This window comes from Benincasa hispida, chromosome 2 (assembly GCF_027475165.1).
Source record: "Benincasa hispida cultivar pf3 chromosome 2, pf3_genome.v1.1, whole genome shotgun sequence".
Taxonomy (NCBI): Eukaryota; Viridiplantae; Streptophyta; class Magnoliopsida; order Cucurbitales; family Cucurbitaceae; genus Benincasa; species Benincasa hispida.
In genome coordinates this window covers 52,399,899-52,425,245 of record NC_143479.1, presented here as the reverse complement: position 1 = coordinate 52,425,245, position 25,347 = coordinate 52,399,899, and the positions used below count along the sequence as shown (strand labels likewise).

Below are 25,347 nucleotides of genomic sequence, written 5' to 3'. Positions count from 1 at the left end.
TGGTAGTGTGAGGGAGAAACACTTGGACATGCAACCAAGTAGGTGATGTCGACTTTGGAGAAGGTTTGGACGCCTATAAATACCGCCAAAAGACTTCATTTTCAGATCAAAATTCAAAAATACATTAAAAAGAATGGGAGAGTTGAGCAAACCTTGCGTTGAGGCCAAATTCCATGCGTCGATCATAGAATTTCAAATAGGACGCATTGGACAGTGAAGTCTGGAAAACAGCATCAACTTGGGACGAGGAGTTCTCCCAATTTACTCATGCGTTTGGAGTGATTCTACAGCCATCTGAAAGATATGAGAGTCTAGTTTTCAGGGTAGGACTGCCGGAGAAAAATCTCGAAGGAATCGGGCTGTAGAAGGAGGAAAAGACAGAAGGGTCGAGCTGTTGGGTAAGCTGGGCCAGTCTTGATATTTTGTTTATTCTGGCCAAACCACAAGGATTTCTTAGTTAATATTTTAGTGTAATATTCCTGAGACATTTTAGAGAATATGTGTAGAAGGAAGTATCTCTAGATAAAGCTTATAACTATGAGTAATATGAGTGTTATATTGAATATGGAATTTAGAGTTCAAAAGGGAGCTCGAGGTGACAAAGAAACTTCTAGAGAGAAAGGTTCCTAAACAATCAAGGTGAGTGACTAAAATATTTAAAATTTTTTAAGAAACCATGTGCTAAAGAAAGATCTTTCAGATAAAGACATTTTTTCTAAGTTTTATTGAAGAAAGTCATTGTATGACTAGTTTTACTTGAAACTCGATACCGGACATTTGAGAAGGTATCTAAGTAGCTCGATATTGAAGGACACAGTTGAGAAGGTATCTGAGCAAAAGTACCCAAGTGTGGGGTAGTTCTTTTGATAAAAATCAGTTTTCTGGTCACTCACTAGGCTTTATAGCTCATGCTTTCCAAATATTTTTCTTTTTCTTCCCAGGTAGCAAAAGGTGAGGAGTTCTAGGGTACTGCTAAGGTCAAGGTCTGCCACGTGCCACAGTTACACTTCTGGAGGGTTTTACAGTTGTTGTTGTAAACTTGTAATTAAGTTTTGGAGTTGTATAAACATTACATTGTTGTAATAAAATGGGCCTACTTAATCAATTGATTGTTAAATTTATTCATTGGTATCAAAGTTATTTTTGCAAGAATTATGAGGTAGTAAGTGTCAATGAAAGGGTTGATAACTACTGCAGTCATGCCCTTCCTCAAGCTCAGAGGGTAGTCTGGGCGGGGTGTGACACTAAGAACATCGCATGACTTCTTTCAATCTATTGGCAATGAGGACATTGCTGCATTTTAAATTTAGGGGTGCGGTATTCATTTTTCGACCTAGCTATTTTTAGCCTTATAAAAAAAATCATCATTGCGATCGGATCCTACTCGTAGTTGGATGTCCGTATGACACCCGTGGAGGCAAACCAAAATGAAGGTAGGAATCGTGATCAATGCATAAAAAAATGACCACAACTCCACTGCCAATTGGGTATGAGTTTAGTCTGAGAAAGAGCGCCTTGCTCGTAATTGGATGTCCGCATGACACACGTGGGGGCAAGACAAAATGAAGGCGAGGCACTTGGATCAGCGCAAGGTCAGAGAGAAAATAATAATAATAATAACAATGTCTAAAATATGCAAGGATAAAAAAATCATTTAACACCCTAGTGAAAAAGTTTTTCTGAAAAAAATCATGCGATGTCCTCGAATCTAGTAAAGTCTTTTTGAAGGTTAATCTTGCGGTCCCTAAATTTTAGAAATATTTTAAGAAGAGATTTGGATAGGAATTAAGGAAATTTTGGTGTATAGGATTTGAATAAGGCATCCTTGAGAAATCTAGGAAAAAAAATTGTTGTTGACTTTCTATAGAAAATCTTTAGCTTATGCTTGAGAACAAACATTGTTTAAATTTTGGGTGTGATAACGAGCAGAAATGCACGTTATTACAGTGCTAAGTTATTAAACAATGTAGGTTTGCGTTGATAAAATATATAAGATTGCGTCCAGAAAGCATTAAGTTCACAATATTGTGGTCGCATGAGTTGATCGCATTAAAACAGTTAACTAATGTATTTTTGGGTAGAATATGCGTTGACGCAAGGTGGAAAATGCGATCCAAAGAAATCAATGGCCGAGCACATCAAAAGATTGCGTTACCACAAGGCTATGCGGTGTTTTGCGCTCGCAAATATCTGCTCAAGAAGGTTGCCGCATAGAATCAGCACAACTTGGTGGGCGCATCCAGGTGAAAAGCGTAATAAATCACAATGGGACAGAAAGCTGATGACGGTCGATTCTGAATTAAGTTGACAAGCCGTTAACGAACCACTGTAGCAAGTACGCTCAATTTTTTAGTGACAAATATTCGGCGCATCAGACAGAGAATTAATGTCATCCCATCAGTGCAATCATAAGAAAGAAGAAACCTTTCACCCCGAAGCTCTATAAATACCAGAGGCCACCTTCAGTGAAGGAGTTCGGACAGTTAGATAATTTCCCCTTAGATAGAAGTAGCCTTGTTTATAGTTTTTCTTTTACTTAGAAGGCGAAGTGAGAGAAGGGAAGAAACGCCGGAAGATCACTCTGTTCAGCTCGAGAGAGAATCCAGAAGGCATGGAAAAGCAGAGAGAGGGCCGACTCTCGCAAGAGTGAGATTATCTTTTGAGCAAAGTAGAGAACAACAGTGTAAAAGCCTTGGGAAGCAAGAGATTGCTACTAGGCTTTTTATTCTTATTTCACATTGTTATTTTGTATTTTAAAGTCTTTATCTATGGAACTTTCTTATCTACATCTGTTCACTCTCTTACAAGCACGCATGAGTAGCTAAATCTATCGAATGGGTTTAGAAGAACTAAGCTAACATGACCTAGGAACTTCATTGCATGTGATTATCTTGTCTTATGTTGCGCCCAACACCTCTTTAGAGCTACTCGAGAGAGAGTCTAAAGAAAGAACCTAAGGCTTGAAAGAGCTAGGTTAGAATCTGGACTCGAGAGAGCAAGATTAGATCTGTATAAGCAAGAGATAGGGACTTAGAGATAAGCTCTGTTTGCTAACATGCATCGCATGCACTCTAGAGATAGGTTATGATATTATGCGGTCGCCTTGTTTGTGTGTGTGTCATTTGTCATCGCATAGATAAGAATAGAGGCTTATGTATAGGTCCTATAGACTTATCGCATATATCGCATGCGTTCTAAAACTAGAAGCCGTAGCATTTGCATTGAGAGATGATTTGCTATTGTATGTGTGTTGCATGATCGCATAACATGAACGCAATCCTAGGAAGTGTTAGCTAAACCCCTTCCCAACCCGTTTCCCGCATACTCATCGCATCTTTCGTACTATTAACTCTTTTCTTAACTCCGCCGCATACTTTTTACACCGTAAACAACAACCCAACACTCTTTGATTTATTGGTTACCGCAAAGTTATCTTAAAAATTATTACTGCATATTGTTTTCTTTAGTCCCTGAGTTCGACCCTGGACTTACCAGGAAACTCAGTAGGATTTATACTTGGATTCTGCTGAGAAAACTTGTTGCAAAACCATTTCCATCACCGCAATTCCTTCCATTATATTACTGCATAAAATAAAGCATCAAGTTTTTGGCGCCGTTTTGGAGACTTCGGCAATTCATTGTGCTAACGACAATTCAGTTTTTGGTGCCTTTGCTTTAGGCAGCCCTTGCTAGTCGTTTAACAACGACTATCCCCTCGGAGGGTTGTAACATAGGATTTGGAACAACTCAAACTCTAGAAATGGATAAGATTTCTTAGGTTCATTCCTAACCTTGACTCTCCATTTTGATAGCATAGTTGGGGCCGAGCCGGAGGGTTACACTTAAAGATTTATTAAAGTGTGAGTAATTTCTGACAAAAAACTGTAGCTAAATGTGTAACGACCCTACTTTCCTACTTATTTCTAGGACGCTACTTCATGCTTGCATAGGCTTAACCGTACATTTTCTTTTAAAGCATCAAATAAAAGAGCCAAATTTTATTTAATAGTGCTTAAATGAGTAAAGATAAAAAAAAACATAATTAAATAATAATAAATAAACTAAAACAAAAATAAAATGAAATAAAATAAAAATTTACCATTCAGAGTACCTCTAAAACCAACTTTTAAATGAAAACAATTAAATAGTAAAATATTTTGCATGAGAGTTTAAAACGCCTAACTCCTAAACCAGACTCCAAAAAAAAAAAACATGGTGTTAAGTGCGGAAGCAGTCAGTCGCCCTAATGGCCAAGTCACAGATCTCTCTTGTCATGCGTTGGTCTGTCATTACCTCTACTTGAAAAATAGGGAAAGAAAAGGGTGAGTATAAAAGTATACTCAGCAAGCGGCACACTATTGGGCCCATTCAATGATTTGTAGGTCTTTCCATTGGACCAAAATGTACAAGGTCATCATAGGCATATAGACATAAGGGGCGAACCTGAAGGCACGCATTCATAAGTAGTGACACAAAGGTCACAGGCATAAACACAAGTGGTTATCCCAAAAAAAAGGACACCGTACATAAGCATAGGGTGTGGGCCCGAAGGCTCGCACATGCGATGTGCATAGCCCAATGGTAACACTAACAGCCACTAAAATCTCATATGGACATAAGCATACAATCATGAATCCTGGAGCTAACAGTCATTAACATCTTAGATATAAGTATGCAATCAAGGCCATGAATCAGCATCAAATTTTATCACAGTCTACTCATACACCAAGTCTTATCACAGTCTACTCATACATCTACCTTAGAACATTATCCCAGTTTACTCATACATCAAACCTTATCACATTATCACAGTCTACTCATACATCTAACTTTACCACAGTATTCTCATATGTCAACTTCAGCACAGTTATCCATATCAAATTTTATCACAGTTTACTCATACATGACATAAGAATCTTTCAGCCGGCTTACCAAGATCTTAGGGCAAAACGACAGTAAACCACTTACCTCGAGATAACGAACTGCCCCAAAACAAACCCTTACTCTGCTTGGAACTTCCTTCATTTCCACACGTTCCTGAAACCAACCAAAAATTCCATGGGTGAAGGTTAGCTTAGGCCCAAAAATCCTAAAAGACAATGGGCTACCAAAAGGGAACCGAAACTTACCCCGAACAGAAGAATCAGGTGGAACCAACCACGATTCGGCAACAACCGACACTGCCCACGTTAGAACTGGTGAACGACGCTTGGTTAGGCCGGTGACTGGAAAACTCGGCACATGACATAGCTGGCTTGAGGTTTGACGTGCGATAGACGAACAGTGGGGAGACGCAGCTACGAGTCGTCGGTGGTCGAGTTTCGCAGTGGCACGAACAAAGGTTTCGGCTTGGTGGCGCATGGTCGACGAACGGAAGCGGCACGGGGAAGGACGGCAAGAGGAAGAAGAAAAAAAGAAGAAGAAGAAAACCCTAGCGGCGGCGGCGATTGCCTAGTGAAGGGAAACATGTGGCTGGAGGAAGAAGAAGAGAAAAAGAAAAAAAAAGAATTTTTCTCTTATTTTTTTCCCTTTTGCATGCATCCTGAGGCCCCCAAAATTCATTTATAACCCTAATTCCCTTCTTCTTTTCCTAAATTAATCATAAACTTTTTTTTTTCTTTCTTTAACCTTTTTTTTAAAGTACAAATCTTTAGGGTGTCACAATCTTCCTCCCTTAATAAACTTTCGTCCTCGAAAGTTCTAATCCTGGAAGAGCTCTAGATGTAGTGCTCTCATCTCGTTCTCTCGCTCCCAAGTTGCTTCTTCAAACTGATGGTTCTGCCACAGAACCTTCACTAGTGGCACCTCCTTGTTGTGCAAAACTTTCTCCTCCCTTGGCCCCAATTTACGCAGGCTTCTCCTCATAACTTAAGTTTTCATTCAACTGCAAGGGCTCAAAGTCCACCACATGAGACAGGTCCGTTAAATACTTCCTCAATATGGATACATGAAAGACATTATAGACCGTAGAGAGAGATGGTGGCAAGGCCAAATGATAAGCCATAGAGCCAATCCGCTCCAAGATCTCGAATGGCCCTACAAAATGCGGACTTAGCTTACCCTTCTTCCCAAATCTCAAGACACCCTTCATCGGCGCCACTTTCAGAAACACCTTGTCACCTGCTTCGAACTCTAGATCTTTACGTCTAATGTCCGCGTAACTTTTCTGTCTACTTTGCGTTGCTAGGATTCTAGCCCTGATCTTCTGCATGGCGTCATTCATTAAGTCCATTAACTCAGTTCCCACCAATTTCCTCCCCCTAATCTCTCCCCAGCAAATCGAAGACTTGTAACCTCTGCCTTAAAGAGCTTCAAATGTCGACATGCCAATGGTAGCCTGATAGCTACTATTATAAGCAAACTCTGCCAAATGTAAGTGGAAGTCCCAACCCCTTGAGAATTCCAATGCACAAGTGCGCAACATATCCTCCAACATCTGATTTAAAGGTTCTGTTTGTCCATCAGTTTGGGGGTGAAAGGCTGTATTGAAGTTCAACCGCGACCCTAAAGCTGCCTGAAGGCTCTTCAAAAAACTAGAGGTGAAAGAGGGTCCCTGTCGGACACAGTTGATACTAGCACACCATGCAATCTTACTATCTCCTTCATATATAGCTGAGCCCATTTACTCACCGTGTACGTGGGCTTTCCTGGAAGAAAATGTGCCACCTTGGTGAGTCTGTCTACCACAACCCAAATCACTAAGAAACCCTTCGTTGTCCTAGGCAAACCCGTAATAAAGTCCATAGCCAAGCTCTCCCATTTCCATTCTGGCACATCCAATGGCTGTAGCAAGCCTGCTATCTTCTGCCTTGGGGCCTTCACTTGCTGACAGAAAAACAACTACTGACATAGTCAGCTATCTCCCTTTTCATATTGGGCCACCAGTAATACCGCTTCACATCTTGGTACATCTTGGTACTACCTGGGTGCATCGAGAATGGAGAGTTATGAGCTTTTGCCAACAATTCCCCTTTCAAGCCATCATCTGCTGGGACGCACAACCGTCCCTGATACAAAAGACCCTTGTCCATTGACACAGAAAATTCACTTGCCTATCCTAACTCTACCTGACAACACTTTTAAACCAGGTTGGGATCACCCTGTTGTGCAACAATAATCCTCTGCCTCAAGGTTGGTTGCACTGTTAACTGAGCTAGCTACGAAGTAACTTCCCCCACTGCCACTGCGATCTCTGCTCGTTCCAGATCTTTACACAACTAAACTTGCTTAGTGATCAAGGCGGCTGAATGAGCTACCTTTCGACTGAGGGCATTGGCTACCACATTCGCCTTACCTGGGTGGTGGAGGATCTCGCAGTCATAATCCTTTACTAACTCGAGCTACCTAAGTTACCTTATGTTTAACTCTTTCTGGGTGAAGAAGTATTTCAGACTCTTGTGGTCAGTGAAAATTTGGATATTTTCCCCATACAAGTAGTGCCTCCAGATCTTCAGAGCAAACACTACTGCTGCCAATTCCAAGTCATGGGTAGGATAGTTGCACTCATGGTTTTTCAACCGACGGGAGGCATAGGCGACCACCCTACCAAGTTGCATAAGCATGCAACCCAAGCCCTTCTTAGAAGCATCACTGTAGATCACGAAGTTCCTAAAGCCGTCTGGTACGGTGAGAACCGGGGCTGAAACTAACCTTTGCTTGAGGTCCTGAAAACTGTCCTCACAAGTTTTTCTCCAAACAAACAAAGCTCCCTTCCTGGTTAGCTAAGTCAACGGCATGGTCATGCTAGAGAAATTCTCCACAAACCTACGATAGTACCCAACCAATCCCAGGAAGCTGCGCACCTCACTGACTGTTGTAGGGCGGGGCCAATTAGTAACGGCTTCAATCTTAGCTGGATCCAATGAAACCCCGTCCTTCGACACCACTGCCTGAGGAAGGATACATTCCGTAGCTAAAACTCGCACTTAGAAAACTTTGCATACAATTTGTTTTCCCTCAGCGTTCCTAGGACCTTCCTAAGAGGTTCCTCGTGTTTTGCCTTTATCTTGGAGTAGACCAAAATGTCATCAATGAAAACGATTACAAAGGTGTCCAGGAAGTTTCTGAACACCCGGTTCATCAAATCCATGAATACTGCTGAAGCATTGGTCAGACCAAAAGACATTACAATAAACTCGTAATGCCTGTATCTGGATCAGAATCTAGTCTTCGGGATATCGGTGTCTCTGATCCTCAGCTGGTGGTAACCTGACCGTAGGTCAATCTTGGAAAATACGGTAGCACCCTATAGCTGGTCAAACAGGTCATCGATTCTAGGAAGTGGGTACTTATTCTTGATGGTTACCTTATTCAACTCCCTGTAGTATATGCATAAACGTAACAACCCATCCTTTTTCTTCACAAACAACACTGGTGCACCCCATGGAGAAACATTGGGTCGTATGAACCCTTTATCAAACAGTTCTTGCAATTGAACCTTCAGTTCTTTCAATTCTACCGGAGCCATTCGTACGATGTAGCTCCAGTTCGATCATAAAATCAATCTCCCTTGGTGGAGGCAATCCTAGAAGTTCTTCCGGAAATACATCGGGATAATCTCTCACAACTGGCTCAGATGTTAGTGCAACCTCGGTTTCTCTTGTGTCAACTACGCAAGCCAAGATACTCCAGACACCTTGGTTTAATCTCTTGGCTTTACCGCTAAAATCACTTTGGGTAAAACTATCGTCCCGACCCCTTTGAACTTAAAGTTGGCTTCTCTAGGGGGGTTAAAATTCACCTCCTTACGAGAACAATCTATACAAGCATGGTTGGCAACCAACCAACCCATGCCCAGAATTACATCGAAATCACGCATGTCTAACATTATCAGAGTCACATCAAGGGTGCGGTTCGCTATTTTCAACTGACATGCTTTTATCTTTTCCCTTGCTATCATAATTTCTTCTGATGGTGTAGACACTGATAAAACATAACCCAAAGGTTCCAAAACTAACATGGCATGCTTTACGAACAACGAAGAAATGAAAGAGTGGGATGAACCAGAGTCAAACAACGTCAAGGCATAGTGCCCAAGATATGGAGCGTACCTGTCACCATTCTTCCCGAGTGCTCAGCTTCCTGACGACTGGTGGCATAGACCCGACCCTACTGCTGCTGTCGTTTTGAACAACCCTGATGTGAATTCGGGGCCTGACCCACCGCACTTCCGAAACCACTACTAGGGCATTGGTCTGCCGTATGCCCTATTTGCTTACATCTGAAAGAAGTCCCTTTGCCAATCAAACAGCATCCTCAATGACGCTTCCCACATGACTTGCACACCGGCCTTTCCCTCCAAACTCCTTCTAAAGTAGTAGCCTGCTGTTGGGTGTGCCCTATTGACATGCTTGTACTTTGGACCTTCTATAGAGGTCCCGAAGCTTTCTGCTCAACCTTCCTCTTCTGACCAGGGGCCGGTTCCTCCATCAGGGACTTTAGGAACTCTATCCCTGAAGGACAACCCACACGTGCTACCGCTCGGAAGGCTGCGACGTAGGTGGGAGGCTCCAGAGCTTGCACAATGCCTCGCACCCTGTCTCGGAGTCCTTGCACAAACCTTTCAGCCCTCTTTGCTTCAGTAAACACTAGATCAGGGTCGAAGCAAGGTAATTTGTCAAACTCCTACTTATACTCTTCTACTATCAAGGTCCCCTGCTTTTTGTACCTCATATGAGCAGAGAAGTACTTCTCGTAAAACCGCTCCTTAAACTAGTCCTACGTGGCTTGGCCTCCACTGGCTTATATCATTCTCTCAGTCGAGCGTCACCAACGCTTGGCATTATCGATGAGAACGAAAGCGATACACTGCAGCTTCTGCTCCTCTGGACACCTCATTTACTGAAAGATCCCCTTAACAGTGGACAACCACAATTCTGCATTTGTGGGGTTTTTCAGGGACCTGTTAAATTTTGGGGGATCATACTTCTTAAAATCTCGCAGGTATCCAGCTTCTAAAGAAGGGCCTGCCACGGTCCGACTCATGGCCATGTCTTGATTATGAATTGGTGGTAACGGGACTGACGAGGATGACGCCTGTTGTGACTGTGCATGCTGAGCTATCTGCTCGGCCACCATGCCCCTTAGTTGTCCTACCACGGTTTGTGTAACGATGTTCCTAATAGCTACAGCCATAGCCATATATTCTACTGGAATTTCTGAGGATGACGATCCTGACGGGGGCACAGTCAAAGCTCGGGGCCCGCTCTTTGGTCTAACCTTTCGCCAAGTTGACCTAGAGGGGTCACGAGGTGGCGGGTCTCGCACCTATTGGCTCTGCACCTCGGGTTCTTGTTGGTTAGGGTCCAGCTCCCCAACTACTTTCTTACCTCGACTGCCCCTTCCTCTAGTTCGTGGCGCCATACCTTGTGACCAACATACCTGGCAATGACGAAAGATCCATTTGTGGCCATAAGGAACATAATAGACTCATGATGTAAGTCAGTCTACGGAACATAAAACGACTCTGATTCCAACTGTAACGACCCTACTTTCCTACTTATTTCTAGGATGCTACTTCATGCATGCATAGCCTTAACCGTACATTTTCTTTTAAACCATCAAATAAAAGAGTCGAATTTTATTTAATAGTGCTCAAATGAGCAAAGATAAGAAAACATAATTAAATAATAATAAATAAACTAAAACAAGAATAAAATGAAATAAAATAAAAATTTACTGTTTGGGGTACCGCTAAACCCAACTTTAAAATGAAAACAATTAAATAGTCAAATAAAATTTTGCATGAGAGTTTAAAACGCCTAACTCCTAAACCAGATTCCAAAAAAAAAAAAACATGGTGTTAAGTGCGGAAGAAGTCAGTCGTCCTAATGGCCAGGTCACAGATCTCTCTTGTCATGCACCAGTTTGTCATTACCCTTACCTGAAAAATAGGGAAGGAAAAGGGTGAGTATAAAAGTATACTCAGCAAGCGGCCCACTCAGTGATCTGTTAGTCTTTCCATTGGACCAAAATGCACAAGGGCATCATAGGCATAGGCATAAGGGGTGAAGCTGAAGGCATGCTTTCATAAGTAGTGACACAAAGGTCACAGGCATAAACACAAGTGGTGATCCTAAAAAAAAAGGACACCATACATAAGCATAGGGTGTGGGCTCGAAGGTTCACACATGCGATGTTCATAGCCCAATGGTAACACTAACAGCCACTAAAATCTCATATGGACATAAGCATACAATCATGAATCCTGGAGCTAACAGTCATTAACATCTCAGATATAAGCATGCAATCAAGGCCATGAATCAGCATCAAATTTTATTATAGTCTACTCATACACCAAGTCTTATCACAGTCTTCTCATACATCTACCTTAGCACATCATCCTAGTCTACTCATACATCAAACCTTATCACATTATCACAGTCTACTCATATATCAAACCTTATTAATCGCATCGTTTCAAAATTACTTGCAAAATATAATGTCAAGCACAAGATTGCTACTGCCTACCACCCTCAGACAAACGGTAAGGCAGAAATTTCAAATCGAGAAATCAAATCAATTCTAGAAAAAGTCATTAGCACAACACGGAAGGATTGGGCGCAGAGGCTGGATGAAGCACTCTAGGCCTACAGGATAGCATACAAAATGCCTATAGGTATGTCTTCTTACTCATTGTATTTGGTAAAGCATGTCATCTTCCCATAGAATTGAAGCATAAGGCATTTTAGGCAGTAAAGAAGTTGAACATGAATCCATATGCGGTGGGCATTCAACGCAAGCTTCAGCTCAACGAGCTCGAAGAATGGCGATTGAACGCATATGAAAACAACAAGATCTACAAGGAAAAGACAAAGCGTTGGCACGACCAACGCATCAGCAAGAAGGTACTTGTTGTTGGTCAAAAAGTTTTATTGTTCAACTCACGCTTGCGTCTGTTTCCAGGGAAATTGAAATCTAGATGGTCTGGGCCCTTCATAATTAAAACGATATTTCCTTACGGTACTATGGAATTAATGCGAGAAGATGGCACTGATGCATTCAAATTAAACGGCCAAAGGTTTAAGCCGTACTTTGAAGACGAAGTGGAACGCCAAAAGTCGTCTCTTGCGCTACGCGAGACAAGTTGAAGCTCGCGTCGAGGCATCTCTGCGGTTGTAACGCCACATCCTCCAGGGATGCATCTCAACCTTATGTTTAGTTTGTTAGATTAGTTATTTGAAGGTTGTAAGTTGATTAATTTGCCTTTACAAAATTTGGAAATTTGATAGTTTTTCTTTTAGAAAAGTGTATAATTAAGAGTTTGGACGCATTAGACATAAGTCTAACGCAGGGGGTAGTGAAGGGACGCGTCTCGAAAACACAAAACACTCGAGTGTTTTGGCTAAACGACCCTTCCACTTTGCATTAACTGCAAACATCAGGCGCTGCCTGAAGTCAGCTGCGATCATTCTCCCCTTCTATAAAAACCTCCTCCACTGCGCCTACGAATAAGTTTTTCCTCTCTCACTCAGCATCCTTACAAACCTTCATTTGTTCAAAAACCCTAGCACCTCAGATTCACGAAACCTCCATTTCCCTTTCTCGCTCAGCATCTCCGATGAAGAATGTCGTCCGACTCAGATTCTCAGAACAAAAGCTACAGCCTAGGCAACGATTCGCCAGTTTCTTATCCTCCTCTTCATTTTTGAGTTCACCACCACCTAACCCTGGGAAATCAACCCCCGTCTCTACCTAAGTGACAGCCTCTTACGGCGGCGCTACCTTTACTCAGTGTCTGGCCGTCCCTACACCCTCTTCCACCTTCGGGAAAGAATTGGCCAAGAGCTTCAAGAAACCTGTAAACCCTCCGGCCAAAACTTCTCTGCTTGGGGCTAAAACCCCACAAAAACCCAAGTTAGCCCCTAAACCAAGGGTAAAAACACCAGCCAAGTCCAGGATGCGTCCGTCATCTATGGCCGCATCCAAACCTTGTACCAAGCCTGCCCCACCACCATTTATCCCGAATATAACCTTGGTGGGTGCAACGCATGAACCCCTTTCCTACCCATACCTATACCGCACCCTCTCCAGCGGTGCGTCCACCACTCTCTCTATCCATTGAACCCTTAGCCACAATTTACACAGTGGAATCAGACACGTTCAACCAGCCATCACCTTCACCCATCTTAATATCCTCTCCATGGACGTCTCACACCCCAGTTGGCATCCCGCCATACACTCCACCTATCCCAACCTCTGACAGTCATGCGTTAGAGCATAACCTTGAAGACTTGGCAGAGTTAGCAAGACGTGATGAAGAGGAAGTTTTTGGAGTTATTCTAGCATCGCTCAACCAAGAGCAAGAAGCAACTCAAGTGATGCATTCAGATCCACCAAACGCATCACTCGCATTGGATGAAATAGAAAGATATGCAGTGTTGCTAGAAGAAGAGATGGAAAATGAAGAAATGGAAGAAAATGAAGAAAGGGAAGAGAATGAAGGAAGAGAAGAAGAAAGTAGAGAAAGGAGAGTTGGCCCCAACGCGTCACAGCCATACCTATCTGATACGGATGAAGGGCTTATAAAATCAAAGAGAGTATCAAGAAAGAGAAGATTGATATTGGGAGAAGAAGAAGAAGAAGAAGAAGAAGAAGTTGCACCCGGACCTGAGGGTGCAACGCGTAAAAAAGGGCACAATGCGTTAGAAGAAGAGTTGGAAAATTACGTGCCTGCGAAACAAGGGCGGAAGAAAACTAACCTCCAAAAGGAATTGGAGAATGAGTTGAGAGAATTGGCTAGAGAGGCCAATGAACACGTGGCTAGGAAACGCAAGGTAACGGAGGCGTTACCTAAAAGAACCAAGGGAAGGAAATGTCAGTTCAGCGACATCTTAGTAGAGAAGGACTTCTTCCCTGAACACCACCCTTTGCCAGTTTATATCAAGGAGACCATCAACGCATTAGGGTGGAGTCAATTTTACGTTGGGCATGATCACATCTGGCCCAACCTTGTCCGCGCATTCTACAATAGCGAATTCGACATGGAGAAAAACACCGCCTTTGTTGAAAGGGTGTTAGTTCACTTCTCAGCAGAAAGAATTAATGAAGTGTTCAATCTAAGCAACAATCCTGATGCAGAGGGGAACTGCATCTTGGAACAGCCAATGCCCAGTGAATTAGAAGATGCGTTGAAAGTGGTGGCCAAACCTGGAAGCAAGTGGCAGACATCAAGAAACGGATTCAAGATGCTTGCTTCCAGGAATTTGAATCCAGACGTAAATATGTGGTGTTATCTTATCAAGCGCAGCATCATGCCTACAATGCATGATGAAACATTAACCAGAGAACGCGTCTTGGCCACCTACTGCATAATGCAATGTATCCCCTTGGACATTGGAAGGATCATTAGGGATCAAATTAAGGCCATCAAGAATAAGCCTAGAGGGCAATTATAATTTCCATGGCTGATCTGCGCATTATGAGAACGTGGGGGTATCCCTCTGGGGGATGATTATGAAGCAGTCGATGGTCTAATAGATATTAAGGCAGTAAGGCATCTACTTTGGAGATCACAACATCAGCTAGCCTTACCAGCCAAGGAAGTAACACGAAGACCTCGACCATCAGAACGCGCCCCCAAGAATCGACGCGTCATAATAGTTGAACACGGCGATGAGGCTTCAGAAAATGAAGAAGTTGAAGCTGAACCAGAAATCTCAGCTAAGGAAGTGCAACCTGCTCTAGAGTTTATCCATGATTCGCCAACAGCCCAGCCAACAAGGAGCCCTGAGCAAACGTAGCAAGAACCCACTTTCATAGATCAGGACTTCTCTCAATCATTTCCTTTGCCCTACCAAAGTCCAATTCACACTTTTGCACCACCTCCAGTAATTTTCGAGCCAACTGGGTTAGGAACCAGTAACGCGTCAGCATCCGAAGGCCCAGTTGGACAAGAAGAGCCAGCGCCCCAACGTAGCAGCATAGACTTGGAGGAGTTGAAAACATTCATTAGTGATCAACTCTGACCGTTGACCGCATTAATTGAAAAACTTCAACAATAGAACAGGGTACTAAGGGATTACCTGAGGCAGCAAACAAGATGCATGCAAGTACACAACAGTTCAACCAAGTCTTGGTGGGTATGTTTGCCTTGCCTCCATTACCAGCACATCTCAAGAATCCTCTGCATTTCATGGATGAGAACCCTGAAGAAGAAGGACGTAGAGATGATGCACCAATGCAGTAATTTAGGGCGTTGGGTTAAAGAAAAACTTTTGTAATATTGAGTTTATTTGTTCTTTTACATATTTTTGTTATGTTAATGAAATTTATGTTTAAATATGAAGAATGAATGAAAAGTTATCATTAACGAAAAGTTATCATTTCGAATCTTTGTGTTTGTCTTCAGCATACTTTATTTTTGTTCTTTGATTATTTTTTCTAAGTCTTGTGCTTAGCATAACCTCAATGATATCAACTATATGAACTCATAAGCATAAGATCAAAGTGAGAAAAATAGACAAGGCATGAACTTCTCTTAAAAGATTAAGTTTACTTTCTAACGCGTGCAAGCTTTAGATCTTAAACTCCTTTCAATTTCTCAAAGCTTTTTAAAACTCTGTTTCTCTTTTAGCAATGAGGATTTGGCTCGTTTCCAAATTTGGGATGAGTCTAGCTCATTTCCAAATTTGGGGATGGGGGAAATTCGTGTGTAGACGCATCAACGAATATACCATAAAAAAATGAAAAAGAAATTCAAACGCAGCTCCTCTGTCATTTCATTAAGAAAAGAATCTTAATTGGCATGAGTTTAGTTGGAACAGGCACTTGGCCGTAGTCGGATGTCCGCATGACACCCGTGGGGGAAAGCGAAAACGAAGTTAAGTCACCTAGACCAACACGCCCCATAAAACTCCTCTATCTAGTCAAAAGAAAAAAACTATACCTTGAAAAAGGAGTGAATATTAGATATGAGTTTAGTTGTAAAAGGTTCTCACCCGTAGTTGGATGCTCGCATGACACCCGTGGGGGCAAGCCAAAACGAAAGTGGGATACCTGAAGCAATGCATTGGTAAATAAGTACGCAATCATTTTCTTTTTATCCAGTGTCTGTTTTTTTTTTTTAAAAAAGAAAAAGCATCTTATGCATTACTGGTTTAGAAAAGATTGAAACGTTTTGAGAAATGAAAGGAAGCGATAAGAAGCCTGTTGCACTAGAAACAAAATATTAGTCTTTTTGAGAAACGCGTCAAGCTAAGTATATTTTCTCAACTCTTATTTAGCTTTGTGATTGAATATGATGAGAGGTGAAACTTGAGTATCTAAGGCTGAGGAGATAGCAAGGAATTGCTTTAGAATGCTTGAGGACAATCATTGTTTAAATTTGGGGGTGATTGATAACTTGTAAAAATACAAGTTATCTTTGCTCTTAAGTTGGAACAATTAGGATTTTTAATGGTAAATTCTCCTCATTTTTAATAGAAACGCATGGATTTACTTGAACAATAGAAAATTCATGTAAAAGAAGTTTTATCACTGATTATCGCGGCGCTAACGCACTATTTTGCAGGATTTCAACACAAAAACTGACAACAATGCATTAGACAAGTGCCGCAGGATACGCGCTAATGCATGAACCATGCGTCGGAGGGAATTCAACGCATAGAAGATTTGTTACTTTGGGCTGATTGTGTCACATCACCACTTGCAAGCATGGGCATCTACAACAGGCGGCGTCTGAAAAGCTTCCAAGAGGTCAGGCGGCCAACCAGGACATGGAATTTAATGCTGACCAGGGCATGGATTTAAATGCAGCCCATCCTCCAAGTGGACGAGACCAGCGCCTATAAAATACTTGAAGACCCTTCAGAATTAAATGAAAATTAGAAACTCCACTCTCTCTATAAAATTTTAGACAGTTTTAGCTGTACGAGCTGTGCCGAGGTATAAGACGATCGAAGGAACTGAGAACCACCAGCACCGCCGGCCAGGGAGTGGAGAAAGTTATTCTTGAGAAAGATACTCTGTCCTCGGCCCTTCAAAGTGATTGTACACAACAAGTTTGAGCCAAAGAGCTACAAGAGATTGTATTCTTTGGCTTGACTCATTCTCTCTCTTAATATCATTTTCGTATCATTTTGATTGAATATAGTTCTTTGTAAAGAATTATTGATCCTTTATAAAGTTCATATATTTGATCATCATTTTTTGCTACTGTTTGTCTTCTGTTTATGTTGAAAGCATTAGTACTTCATGCATAATCCTGTTTCAACACCTAACTCAACTTGACAACTTGGTGAAAACATCTTTAACTTAGTTGTTTGAAAGAATAGCTAAGTCGCATGAAGCAGAACGTCTAGTACAGCTAGAGATAGACTTACTGGTGTTTCTTGCATTATAAGTTAGACACATATAACCTAGAGATAGACTTGTATGTCATTTGCATTGAGAAATGTTGAATGGAGTCTAACGCATGAACAGAAAGATAAGCAAACCATCTCATTTCATCCACACTACATAAGTTGTGTACAAGTATCTTTAACTGGCGCGTCCACTTACAAAAATTCCATTCTCACATGAACCATCATTTTCCACTCAGCTCTTTTGTATCACAATGCACAGGCATAGCATGTTAGTGTAAATAACACATCTTTTGCATTTATTTAGGAAAACCCCTACTGCAAGTACAACGCATTCTTCGTGTTTAATGAACTGAATCTCTGTGTTCGACCCTGGACTTGCCAGGAACCTAGATTAGATTTATACTTGGTTTAATCTAGGAAAACTTGAACACCATTTTAAGGAGTTGTGTGCTCTATGTATAACTCTAACACCCGACAACATTAATGAACTGCTCTGATTCTGATATTCACTGCACGTTAGTCCTTTTCTGAATCTCTGCTGCTAACGGTGTGGTAGGTGAAATGTCAACATCATCTTTTGATTTTCCCGAGAGATGCGCTGATGCTTTCATTCCACCAACCTTGCATTAATCCCTCTATTATACGTTATCATATAGCCATAATCATGCAGTGACCGTATTCGCTTAATACCACAACTTCTACACGATAACCGCAATCGCTTGACGATTGCAACTCCTATGTGATGGACGCATGCGGATGATCACCAGAACACCCATGCGTTGATCGTATGCGTTCGCCTTTGCGATGGAGAGTTTCTCCGCATGTGATTGTCTATGCGATAGTCCGACTTCCGCATTTACGTCCACTTCCTGTGTTAGCTACAAAAATAGACATTTGAACGCATAATAATGTATAATAATGGGTTAGTCGAGATTCTCAATGCTGAATGCCGCAAGCTCCTTTTCTCATGAATTCCTAACATAATTGCTACATATTCTTCTTAACAGCCTTCATAATTCTAAATAAAAGGCCTAAGATGACATGCATTTCTGCATGTCATCAGTGGTCCACAACGAGATTGGGAGGAGTTTTGCAGCTGAGAATTGAGATTCTAAAGGTTTTACAAAGGTATTTCTTCAAACCCTCTAATTATTTTATGAGCATGCTTTAATTATAGCCAAAATTAATGAATTAGAATGCTTATTTATCCTTGTTGCTTCCGTTGCATGCTGATATACTCCTACATTACGGTTTGACATTTTCGACCTTAATTAATAATTAGAACACTTTCTTGGTTAGATTCTTGCTAGTTATCTGCCATTGTAGAGGCTAGTTAGATCGAATCAAGCGAGTAGTAGTGCATGCATAATTCGATTGCATAATTAATTGTCAGAAAACGATGATAGAAATTGCATTGAATGTCTATCTTGATATGAGAACTAGATAAACCAATCCCTATTTACATTTATCCATCACATTTTAATTTCTTGTATGTTTCCATTCTATTAAACAAAGCAAAACCCCATTTTTTACTTCTTTCCACAGTCAAATTTAACTTAAGATAGATTTAATTCTTGGCTTCTTTGTGGTTTAACCCCATGCTTGCCACTTGTGCTACTTTGGTAAGAGAAAGTAGTAGTTCGGTGATTTATAAATATTCTTTTTATCGGTTATAGGGTTTATTAACGACGTAAGAATCCCAGTCGAACACTAACACCTCACATTAAATTCCATGCCTTGTCACACCACCTACCTCGCGTTAGAGATTCATTGGCTCTACCACAAACTTTTCACATTAGCTACCAACTTGACCTTTTTTTTTTTACTTCCACTGCCCATGCGTCTATCGTATTTCTAATCATGTTTCATCTCATTACGTGGAATTATGTGATGCCAAGTTGGGCATCAGACTTGGTTCTATACGTTTACGGCCTTAGCTTGCTTCTTTTACTAGTTTTCTCCATTTTCAACTGAATCCTGCTTCCAAAAGTGAAAAATTTTATAATTTTCAAGGATGATTAGTTTTGTAAGCATGTGATCGCAGGACATGATTAATTGCATGATTTTCTTATCAAACTAATGCATTTTCCTATGAATTTTCCTAATTGTTCTAAATAAAAGAAGTAAAATAACTTGTATTTTTACAAGTTATCACACCCCCAAATATAAAACAATACTTGACCTCAAGCATATATTTAAAGTCCTAACAAATCTCAACTCACTTCAATACATTAACTATACCTCTCAAAGTGTTTCCTAATACAAGATTTATTTTACTTGCATTTTTCTTTTGACTTATTTTCTTCCTTTAGAAATATTTCTAGATCTTAAATGTGGAAACCTTAGTCCTCAAAAGTCCCTTACTCATTTCTAAGACTTTCTTATATTTCTTTTCAGCAATGGGCTTCTGGTTCAAAAGTTTATAAAATTTCTCCTTGTTATCCCCTTAAAACAACGAGACTCCGAGAGAATTAGGACAGCAATCCCAACAATTTCCCACTTGTTCTAATGACTAGGGAGACTAATGTATAATACAATATAAAAATGTACAATATATAATAAACTAGGGAATACCCCAGTATTAGGGCTATTGCGGTGAATGTTGCCGTCATTGTCATGAAGGGATTGGAATTCCCCGCAACAAAAGCAATTGGATGCATCGGTCTCTACATTTCATTTTTCAAAACATACAAAATTCAGAGTGATAGAAACAACTGATAAACATTATTAAATCAAGCATGCTACTACTATGAAAATGGAGAAAAGGGATAAGATATCACATACCTGTTGAAGACCAATTCTTCACGTTCTTCCAATACGCGTCTCTTCTCCCGATCTCACGAAAGCTACAACTGGACACCATCACAGTGTCTTTCCCGTTATTCTCAGGGACGAGAATCGTGCAGAGGTGTGGGCTTGCACTTAATTTTGGTAAGAGGGAAGGGAAGAAGAGTATTGAGAGATATTTTCTTCTCTGTAAACTCATCTGCATAACATAGAGAACAAGAGGAGAAAGAGAGAGAACGTGAGAGAAATCCTCTCCATTTTTTTCTTCTGTTTGTTACATGAGAGCATTTGAGAAAATAATGGGTGAGAGAGTTATAACTCCCTCCCATTTAATTTTAATTAAACTAAATTTAAATTAAAAAATTTGAGTTTAATATATATATACTACTTAATATATATACAAATTATATGTTATATCACATATAACATATATAATCTATAGTTAATGTTATATCACACATAACATAAACCATAGTTTAATATTCTCTCAAATAACTTAAGGTATTAATATGAATCACATTCATATTAAATTTAATCTATAGTTTTTATATGAATCACATTCATATAAATTAATATTTGAATCACATTCAAATAATAACCCCTCTCAACAAACTATATAAATTTAATATGAATCATATTCATATTAATTATAACATATAGTTTCTATGTGAATCATATTCACATATTTAATATTTGAATCATACTCAAACATTTATTTCTCTCATAAAACTATATAAATTTAATATGAATCATATACACATTAAATTTCAACATATAGTTTTTATATGAATCATATTCATATAATTAATATTTGAATCATATTTTAGGCCATGGTTGCTAAATTAAATTTGGCAATTTATGTTATAGGATTGATTCAAGTCTTCCAAAGGTTTTAAGAAGATTATTTTCGTGGACTAATGATTTGTGACCAAATTTGAGGTGAGTAATCTTACTACTGAATCCGCCTTTGTGCTAGGCGATAAATTTAAGAATAATTCTGAGGACCCTAGGACTTTTTGTATCTAGATGCATGAGGTTAAATAAGTTGTACTTGATTATATTTGAGGCATGTTATGAGTGCAAACATGAATTAAATTATTTTGTTTATACAATTTGCGAGATGAACATTGAGCATGAGGTATGTATTTTCATATTTGTGAGACTATATGTTATGATGAACATTACGTTTATGATAGTGTTTACCCCTACCTGTAATTAGATACCCACCAGAGGTGGTGATCTTCTTCGCGATTTCACCAGAGGTTTATGTTTCCTTTGGGATTCACCGGAGGTTCATGTTTCCTTCGGGATTCACCAGAGGTGGTGATCTCCTTCGGGACTTCACCAAAGGTTTGTGGGTACACCTAATCTATGATAGAGTGAGTAGTATCCACTAATTAAGCCACCCCATGGAAAGTATAGGTTTATGCATGCCTTACTAGAAAGTGGCATCTAGAAGACATAGATGCTTAGTCTGATCCCAGTAGTAGGGTTATTTACTGACTATTTTATACTCATCCTTTCTAATGTTTATTTTTCAGATGAGGGTAAGAGCATGCCAACGAATGACAAGCGGAATCCGTGATCGAGCCACTGGAGCAAGTCATATGATTTCGTTCATGTTTTCAGGATTTTATGTTTTGAAATTTCTAGTCTTAATGTTTGAACTTGAAATTTTGGTATTCATGCTTCTGAACTTTTCATGAGAATTTTCTAGTTTTGTTTTATGGTTTTAAAGGTACCCTATTACATAAATTTTAGTTATTCACTTTTAATAAAGTTATTTAATTCACAGTATTTAATTGGCTTTTACCAAATCATGAAAATGTATTGATTTGAAATGTATGCATGCGTGTGATAACGACCTAGTATAAGTCCTAGGGAGTTGGGTCGTTACAACATCCTTCATTTCCTCATTTGTTAGCCTTTCAATAATTCTATTTCCTTCAGCCTCAGGGTCATTTGTCACGTTGTATAGCGCATTCACCCTCTTCACGCCAAAACCAACGTTCACCTTGCCTACTTGAGTGCTATATTTGTTGGGATGAAGCGTCCCTTGATAGAATGCACGAACCACGCTTGGCTTCACTGCTTAAGGTCCTTTATAGAAATCCCGCCATTTCATCATGCTGACTACATCCATTATGAATGCGGGCAATGGTGTGGTCTCAAGAAAGAACTCCATCTCCAACAATGTAGACGGTCTCTTCTTTGGTGCATTCTCCCTATCCTCCACCATTGGTGTTTTTCCGTTGTCCTCTTTGTTTTTTGGTGCTGATTTCTTAGGTGTCGCATCCCTTCACTATCTCCTTCATAGGTTGTTTTCTCTTGACAACCTCTTTTCTTTCTTTTTCCTCCCTCAACAGTTTCTTTTCCTCTTTTATGTTTTTGGTGTTTTCCTTGATATGTCGAGCCTTTGTCGCACGGGCTTCTTTTTTCGCCTCACTTTCTTCTTCTATTTCTTTAACAGCTCTTTCTGAGCTGTTCGTTGTCTTAGGGTTAGCAATTCTATTCCTTGCCGCATTGTCGGCTTCTTCAATTTCTTCATCGCGTACTTCTATATAAATTTACTCGTCGTGATGAGACTTTTGGCTTCCTTCCTTAAATCTCGGAAGCGCGTTTTCTCTTTCTTCGTTTTACTAGCCAAAGTGGTCCTCATTCGCTCCATAGAGGATGTAGGCAAAATTACCTCCTCATTCGTTCTCGAGGTGTGTTTCTCTTTCCTTTCTTTGGTATTTTTCTTTTAGAGAGACACCTCATCTTCCTCAATCTCCACTTCTTCCAGGTTAGCGCTAGGTGTGACTGCCTTTTCTTTAACGCTTCTTCTTGGTTGTTTTGTCATATTATCGTTATCTCCCTTAGCCATTTGTTTCTACTTGAATGAGGCAAACATCTTCCTTAGAGGCCCTTCTTTAATGCTAGTTGGGCTAGGTATATTGGATGCTAATTCTTCAGAGCCACTCGTTGTAGAGATAGACCTATGCGGCAAAACTTCTCTTCTCCCAGCCATCCCTTTGCTCGACTAGTTTACCATTTCTTCATCGTCAAGACTTTTCAATGAGTGCATATTCTCTAAATTCTCCCTAAATACTTCACACGCATCCCTTCTCCTTGCCTCACTGGCCTCTACCATATTGTTGGCGCCTGATTGTAGTGGACGCATTTGCAACTTAGGGCTATTAGGATGGACCTTCTCCTCACGTGGTTCTGCGATAGCTGGTCTAGATTGGGCTCATCCCTCTTATAGTGATGATGATTGTGATAGAGTTGGTTCTTTAGTGAAGACCACGACTAATGGGGTTAGAAGGATGGGAGTCTGGAGGTTATGCTCCTAGGGTAGGTGAAGAGGTGTATTAAGAAGCTAGATAGGCAGATGGTGTAGGGACGGTGGCAAATGGAATCTCAATGGGACAGAACCCAACCATTGGCACAACTACTTCGTATTGGGAATGGAAAGACGATGAACGATTGTGGGCTTTGAAGATGAGGGGGTGACAGTGCTAATGTGACTATCCATGGGTGTATTTTAAGAAGATTGAGGGAGAAAATTTTCAGAAGAAGGTTGAGCAGGTTGTTGGAGCTTCGTTGAAATGAGTGCAGAGAGGAAGCTAAGGGATTCAAGATTTTGAGCTTTGGAAAAGTGAGAAAAGGGAAGGAATTGAGGTTTATATAGGTGTTAGTGAGTGTGTTAATTGAAGTCCAGTGTCATACTAATGATGGCGAATTTATTAAAAAAATGACGTGACACCGTGTCAGGCGGTTCACGTGATTGATGTCCTTTCATCTCCCACGAACGAGAAAAAACCATAGACTTTTGAGGTACCCTTCCCTACGTTGAGTATGTTGGATGCATGAAGTTGTTACCCTAACACATCCTATACTTCAACGTATCACTCACCGCTTTTGCAAGCTCCCAAATTAAAAAAAAAAAATTTATCCATAATACTATCAAGCAAAGATAGTCATTTCCATAAAACTCAAACAAAGAAAATAACAAAGCAAAAAATTAAAAGCAAAGAAAATATTAAAACAGAAAATTTAGAGCAAAGCGACAGTATAAAATAAAGACAAAAGATAGGATGCGTCCCTAGTAAGATGTTCATCATTATCACTGTAAGGACTATCTAGTCACTTCATTAAGGCTTTCCAAGGTCTATGTAGACTTTTTTGGGGTCAAAATCACCTTCATAATAGGATTTGATTCTTTGTCCATTGACCTTGAATGTGTTTAAGCCATCTTCATTTGTTAACTCTACAACTCTATTAGGGAAAATCTCCTTGATCACAAAGGGCTCAGACCGATGCGATTTTAACTTTCCTGAAACAAATGAAGATGAGAATTAAATAAGAGAACTTTTTGCCTGATTGAGAAAGTTTTCTTACTTATACGTTGATCATGCCAATACTTCATTCTCTCCTTATAAATTTTGACGTTCTCATAAGCCTACAATCTCCACTCATCCAATTCATTCAGTTGAAGTTTTCTTACCTCTCCAGTTGCGTCGAGATTGAAGTTTAGCTTCTTATTGGCCCAATATGTCTTGTGTTCCAGCTTCAATGGTAGATGACAAGCTTTGCCAAACACTAGTGCATATAGAGACATATCGATAGGCGTTTTGTATGCTGTGTGGTAAGCCCATAACGCTTCGTCCAATTTTTTTTCTAATCTTTACGCGTTCTATCGAAAACTTTTTCAAGAATCAACCTTATCTCTCGATTGGATACTTTGGCCTGCCCATTAGTCTGTGGTGGTAGGTCGTCATGAACTTATGATGGGCATTGTATTTGATTAGAAATTTTCTGATGATGCGGTTTATGAAGTGAGTTCATTCATCGTTTATAATGGCTCGTGGTGTGCGGAAGCGAGTGAAGATATTATTTTGGAGGAATTTAGAAATGGTCTCTGCATCATTGGAAGCACATGAGACGACTTCTACCCATTTTGAAACATAATCTACAGCTACTAAAATGTAACTATGGCCATTAGATGGTGGAAATGGGTCCATGGAGTTGATACCCCAAATGTCAAGCAGTTCGACTTCTAATATGATAGTTATTGGCATCTCGTTCCTACCAAAGATGTTTCCCATACGTTGGTAGTTATCACATTTTATCACAAACTCTCTAGCATTTTTGAAAAGCGTGGGCCAATAGTAACCACTTTGAAGCACTTTTGTTGCTGTTCTTTTTCCTCCAAAATGTCCGCCAAAGGGTGACTCGTGGCATTAAAATAAAATGTGATGATATGCAGTTTTAG

The 25,347-nt window shown here is 40.2% G+C and overlaps 1 pseudogene; it reads right to left on the bottom strand.

Moving 5' to 3' along the window:
• Positions 1 to 5,700: 5,700 nt before the first annotated feature.
• Positions 5,701 to 6,232, bottom strand: LOC150037988 (uncharacterized; annotated as a pseudogene).
• Between the last annotated feature and the right edge of the window lie 19,115 nt (positions 6,233 to 25,347).